The 6,829-nt window shown below is 34.0% G+C and overlaps 1 pseudogene; it reads right to left on the bottom strand.

Moving 5' to 3' along the window:
• Positions 1-794: 794 nt before the first annotated feature.
• LOC149209022 (alpha-galactosidase-like) overlaps positions 795-6,829 on the bottom strand; it is a 61,496-nt pseudogene continuing 55,461 nt past the window's right edge.

Here is a 6,829-nt window from a genome sequence, read left to right as displayed (position 1 = left end):
AATTAACTAGATGAAATAATTAAAGTGAGACAGGTTTCAATCTCTTTCCCCCCTTTAAATTAGAGATTTTATAAAAAAAATTGTAATATGGATACCATCTTAACTATTATTAAAATTTAAAATAACTTTTTTCTAGAAAGGAATTTAGACAGGTAGAAAACATATATATATATATATATATATATATATATATATAGACACACACATCGATTTTAAAACTATTTTTCCTTGTCTAAGAACTTATTTCTCAGATATAAGGAAATTGGTTAACAACCCAAGACTGCCAAGAATAGAAGCCTTCCCCTTGACGCACCATCAACTAGTAATTCCAAGTGACGTGCTTTTCCTTGAATAATAGTGATGAATTAGTTTGCATTTGCAAACAAAAACCAATATTAACTACCCACCACTAATTTTAAAACTGACTTATCATAATTTTCCTACTATTTAAGAATATATCAATTTTAATTACACCAAACATAAAAATTGGCAATGTCCTTGTAATTTATTCCAAAACTAAAGAAAGAAAGCTTGTCATAATACTTTACTTGAGTATGTTTTTGTAGCCAAATGAGCAAATACAAGTTACTTAGCGGTACCTTTATTGTTAAATTGTCTCATTGTGATTTAATTTGAAATCCTTCTACCATCTAAATTCCATGCATTCACAATTAGTTTTGCAGGAAACTGATACAAATATGGCTCACAAAAATTATTGATGATATAACCTTAACTAACAATTCCTTTTATAGTTCTTGGCCTTGATTTGGAGAATTCTATGCTTTATTGTGAGTTTAGCCTGAGCTCGATGTTAGAATGTACATTTTGACAACATGTGAATCAACAGTTGATGTGAGGTTTCCTTGTAAATTTGATGGAAGGTGTGAGTGTTGCAATGTTAAAATGGGAAAATATGTCATAACTCCATAATTTTGTTTCAATGTGAAACTAATAAAATGATATTGAAACTAAGACCCTAAACAAAAAAAATCGATCTATTAATGATGGTAACGATTTTGAGGCTCGTGCTTTTTTCTAATGTAATGAGAAATATGAGACAGATAAAGAAAAAATAATCATACATCCCACAAATCTCTATCTTGAAAAATAGCATCAGAAGGAAGGCCAATGCCTCCCCAATCGACAGCTATAACATCTTGTGAACTGCTTCTATTCCATAAGATTCCAACAACTCTGTTATTGGACATTGGCCTAGCCCAGAGCTGTAGTTATTTATATTTTCAAAAATGTGGTGAGGGGAAAGGTGTAAAAATTACATTATATAATTTTCCATTGAAAACCAAAAACATAATGCATAAAAACCATAGGAAACATAACACATACAAATATCGAAACTTTCATATCATTCGACATGATTAATACTCCACAAAGTTTGATATTACTCATGGGTACATATAGTGCATAGAACGTTGAGACAAAATACATCTTCACATAAGCTAAATATTAAACCAACAAGAATTACATACCTCAAGATGCCCTTGCTGGTTGAATTTCTTCCCTTGAACTTCTAATGGGTTTGTACAAATCCATAACAGTAGGAAGATATCAATCAAGTCAAAATATACTTTGGAACTCATATTGGAAAATACTTGTTTCAAAGGATTTTATAAATCTGACCTTGGTTAACAATAATGACTTCCATATTACTTAGAATATCTAGTGTTTCTGAGGTTGCAGACCTTACATCACATCCAATTAGCAAGGGTTCTTGTAGGATGTAAGATTGTTAACTAAATCATCATGAAACATCGAAATTAAAGTGCTTGAATTCGACAATGTGTGTATATATAAAAGAGAGTAAGAGAGTAATTCATTGACTCTCCATCAATTATGTTATGTATACTCTATTTTGTTATGTTATTTTTCCTATTTTGCTTTGTTCTAGCATTATTTTTGTGTTTCAATGCGATAAGAAAGATGTCTTACTGACTTCTAAATTCTTTATTCAATTTTACACATGACCATTTGTTACCTTCATCAAAGCCCATGTGTTGAAGTCTGGTCGATATTCTGCAATGCTCATATTTCAATTTCCAACCTCCAACATCTCAGGATCTGATTCAGATAATGACCAAAAACAAAACTCAAATTGAAAAGAGAGGTCGGAATTTATCATAGAAATATAAGCAGAAAAAATCTTTGTTTGTCCCGAGGATCAAAGTTTCCGAACCATGCAATTAATTGAAAACAAAATTTATATAATATCATTAAAGTTGTAATTTACCTTTCCATACACCATGCCCTGCATAAGCTTCCCATTAGTCATTATGGTCAGCATGAGACGCCATGCTGGAGAAACAAGATACAATTAAAATACTCATGAAAGGCCATTAAATATATATCATACATAGGAATGTAGATTTTTTAGTTTCAACCTTCAATAAGATGATACACACTTCCCATGAACCTATATTATCCATTACCTATGTCAGTTGTCTCGAATGTCTCCTGTAGTTCGCCAACTATTTGCACTCTTGGGTGCCCAAGTTGCAAGGTTCTCGAAACCCCTGTAGGCTCAAACAAAAGCTTCCTGTCACGTCTGAGTAAAAACCAAGCTTCTAGTTGACATTTATTTTTTGATTAAACACAATATTACTCAAAAATAATCTTACTAGTCACACATTGAATAGAATATAGGACAACCGCGTTACTAAGAGCTTTGCTCATTTTTTCGTGCCTATACATTTTTCATAAAAGTTCAACACCAATGTTGGATAATAGTCTATATCCATCTGTGTAAGAACACAAATAATATGTACGTCTCCCTAGGATCTGTGGTATCAAGATTGTAGTGATCATATTTTAATTTGTCTATTCCTTGAATATTCATCCATAACATAACCAACTATTTTTTAGTATTGCAACGATGGCATGATTCAAGTTCAAATTCTAACCAAAATTTGAGAAAGCGTATTTACAGGAGGTTCAACTTACCCATGAATAAAATGTTTTAGCATCTTGTTCCTCATATCCAAGGGAACCTGGCATGGTTTTACTACATGTATAATATTTGGCAAAACATTCCAAGCACAAAATAAATTTGAATGCATAGATGATACCAGAAAGAATCATAATTTTGATATCTTAAGAATGGTTTTGATTGATCTAATATTTTTTTTACACTGACCCAATATTGGAATATATTCCATGTTGAGTCCTTTAGAGTGTATGTAGTCTACCAGCGCCTTCATTTCGGAAGGAAACTTTAAATCTTTAGCAACCAGATTACCTTGACAATCCATATTCTTTGCTTTCGATTATGTGAAATTCTAATCCTTAATTAAAGAATTTATAAATATAAAACAAGTGAAGGAGCCTTATAATTTACCTGAGAATCTTGGTTCAACTCACCCCATTAGTCATCTGATAGTCGATTTGCACAAGCATGAGTTTTGCAATATAAAACTAGCTACTAGATCATTGTGAGTATATATATTCTTATCATGAAGATCTGGAATCATATACATTACCTATATTCACATATTCATATCCAACATTGGATAATCTAGTGGAAACCTTTGCATCAACTACATCATAAGGTAAACGAAGTAAAAAAATCATTCTAAGTGGATTATTTCTTTTAACCACTGACCAAAAACTAATTTAAATCACTTTTTAGAAAGCAGATAAGAAAGCTACCCGTTTCACGAATAATATTTTCATCAACTGTGCATCTTGGACCAAAAGTTGCACATTATTATAGTAAACCATACAAGAATTACAAATGAAATTAACAATTCTACTATCACAAAAAAGCAAGTAATAGAATTAAGTAGTAAAATAAATGAAACCGACAATCGATAAAATGATAGAGAAAAACACTACAAACACACTATTTGAAATTGAAAGCCTAGAATATGAAAATGCTCACCGTGTAGAAAGCAATTGGAGGAGGGATTTCATATTTTGGACTCATATGCTCCACCATATTATCAATACATATTTTCTCATCTTCCATATTTTGTTTGGGCCCTATTTCAACACAACTACCAAAGCAGAAGGTAGGCACAAACATCTTCCCATTTTCAGCAGATTATTCTGCAAGAAAATTGCTAGCATCCAACTCCCATAGCCAATGTCATTTAAAGTTCAGTATATGCATCTCAAACACCTGTTACAATCAGAATCTTGACTATATTACTAGAAAATTCATATGTATTAATCTCACCCATGGTGGTCAAGAGATGTTAATTTATTCCCAAAACCATAACCTATTTTTGGTGCAAAAAAATAGCCACATTTAAAACAAAAACATAGGAAAACACTTGATTACGGTACAAATAAAATTATCAACTATCTTTTGAATGCAAGCTAGTCAATCTCACCTTCAAAAGAGTCAGAACACAGAGAAATCTAGTAGGCCATATCACCAACATAGATCCATATTAAGAAACGAGAAATATAAACTTTATTAGAGTTCTCTACATTATTGTTTTCCTACAGGTTGGAGCCAACATGTATCCCTTGCTTCCCCTATTTTTGTTTCATCTATGTTTCCATGGATTAACTTCCTTTATTAGGTTTTTTTCTTCTTGTACATTTTTGGATTTTCTCTATTTTGGCAAATTACGGGGAAATTCAAGAGAGGAAAGGTTAGGTATGATTGGCAAAAGGATCTCATGCAACCAAGGAGGCAACGTGTGAGCCCACTTCCCTTGGAATCTCTAGGTACTACACTTTCCCAAACAAAAAGAAGGCCAGAATCTCTCACCAATGCCAAAGAGAACATGGTTCTCAAAGTTCATAGTCCTTAGTAATCTTGCTTAAACTAGAGCCTCTAGTAGCTCACATTAAAGATATTTTAATTTCTTAAATGATTTGTTGGTTCATATTCATTTTGTTGTCAGCATAAATGGTTGCAAGATGGCTAAATACCAATTGGTAAACCAACTATTGCACAACATTCTTTCTAGGGTTTTTAACTTTTTTCTCAATTCCCAGCATCAAGGATAGAGTCTCTGAAGAGCTAAACTAGGATGATGGAGAGAGTAGGAATTTCAATGAAGCAATTGACAGTGGAGTTTGACCACTTTTAAGACACACCAAAATCATTTCTAATGTGGGAAAGACTACTAGATTTCCTACAAAGTTCTGAAATGACATAGTTTTCCAACATAACTATAATATGTCAGACAAACTCTTAATGTCATCCATAATAACTGCAGACTGCAAGGTTGTGTATGGAATTGGAACTAAACAAACCCTTTCCAACCTCAATATAACTACAATTATGAATTACATATAGGAGCAACATCTAGAGTCTAGACTCCAAAAGTTTCTTTTGAGTGTAGAAGTTGCCTCAAACATTGTCACCTTGCTTTTCCATGTCCAAACCAACAAAATTAGTAAAAAATTCAAAACCTATAAAAAGAAAATAAGGTGACCATTAAACCTCCAAATCCCTCATTTCAGCATGTAGGAGTCTCATACTATAAAACAACGAAAAGCGATGTAGGTTTTAACCCCGTACAGAAATTACCTACATACGAATTCTAAAACACATAAAATAAACAATGTGAGAGCATAACACATAAAACAAATATCCACAGATTTTCCCCTGGATCCCAAAACCAGGACTACCAGCTTGATTTTTCATTATGTTCCTTTCAATGTTACAATACATATTTATACATGCCGAAGCATCAAATACCATGGACCGAAAACCATCGTGTCCAAAACCATGTGTGAAAATCATGCACAAAACCATAGGTAGGTCCGCCCAACCTGCTACACAATCGGTGCAACAAAGGTGGGGCTCCGCCCCCCTTCCAACTCCCCAGTTAACTACATGGGCTAGTCGTGGAAAGAATATAATACAACCTAACATTCTCCCACTTTTTGTTTTCTTTCCACATGGGGCCACAAGAGAGCTTAGTCATTTATCCAGCGCTGCAATGCCCATTGTTTCTCTACACCAAGAGAACTTCTCAGAGCTCACAGATTTTGTCAATGCATCTGCAGTATTCTTCAAAGTGTCCACCTTTACCAGCAACACCTTTTTTTCTTCTATCATATCCCTCACAAAGTGATACTGAACATCAATGTGCTTTGTCTTTGAATGATATGTAGGGTTCTTTGCCAAGCAAATTGCACTTTGGTTGTCACAGTCTATAGCTCCCTGTACTAACCCCATACTTGAACACAATCTCTGCAACCAAACTGCTTCCTTACTTGCAAGAGTGGCTGCCATGTATTCTGCCTCTATAGTTGATAGTGCCACTACAGATTGTTTCTTACTCATCCAACTGACTGCACCTCCAAATAGTTTAAACATATACCCACTTGTAGATCTTCTCTGATCCAGATCTCCAGCCCAGTCTGCATCAACAAAGCCACAAATATCCAACACTTCGTCCAATCTTGGTCTTCCTTAGTAGCACAAACCATAATTACTAGTGCCACGCAAATACCTGGAAACCCACTTCACTGTTGTCCAATGCTCCTTTCCTGGTTTTGACATAAACCTGCTCAATACTCCCACTGCATGTGTAATGTCTGGTCTAATACAGACCATTGCATACATCAGGCTACTAACTGCACTTGCATATGGAACACGGGACATGTCCTCTTCCTCTTCTTGTGTCTTGGGACACTGTTCAGCAGATAAATTTACACCTACAGGAATAGGAACCTTCACCAGTTTACTATCCTGCATATTAAATCTCTGCAATATTGTCTCGACATACTTCCTCTGGTTTAACCAGAGCTTTCTCTTTGCCTGATCTCTTTTAATTTCCATGCCCAAAATATAGTTTGTAGCACCAAGATCTTTCATGTCGAAATTGGAGGACAATTGGGTCTTCAAATC

The sequence above is a fragment of the Pinus tabuliformis genome, chromosome 1_2 (assembly GCF_031772625.1).
Source record: "Pinus tabuliformis cultivar Carrire ecotype Pingquan chromosome 1_2, CPIR1, whole genome shotgun sequence".
NCBI lineage: Eukaryota > Viridiplantae > Streptophyta > Pinopsida > Pinales > Pinaceae > Pinus > Pinus tabuliformis.
The sequence above is the reverse complement of the archived record's forward strand: the minus strand, read 5'-3'. Positions and strand labels throughout refer to the sequence as shown.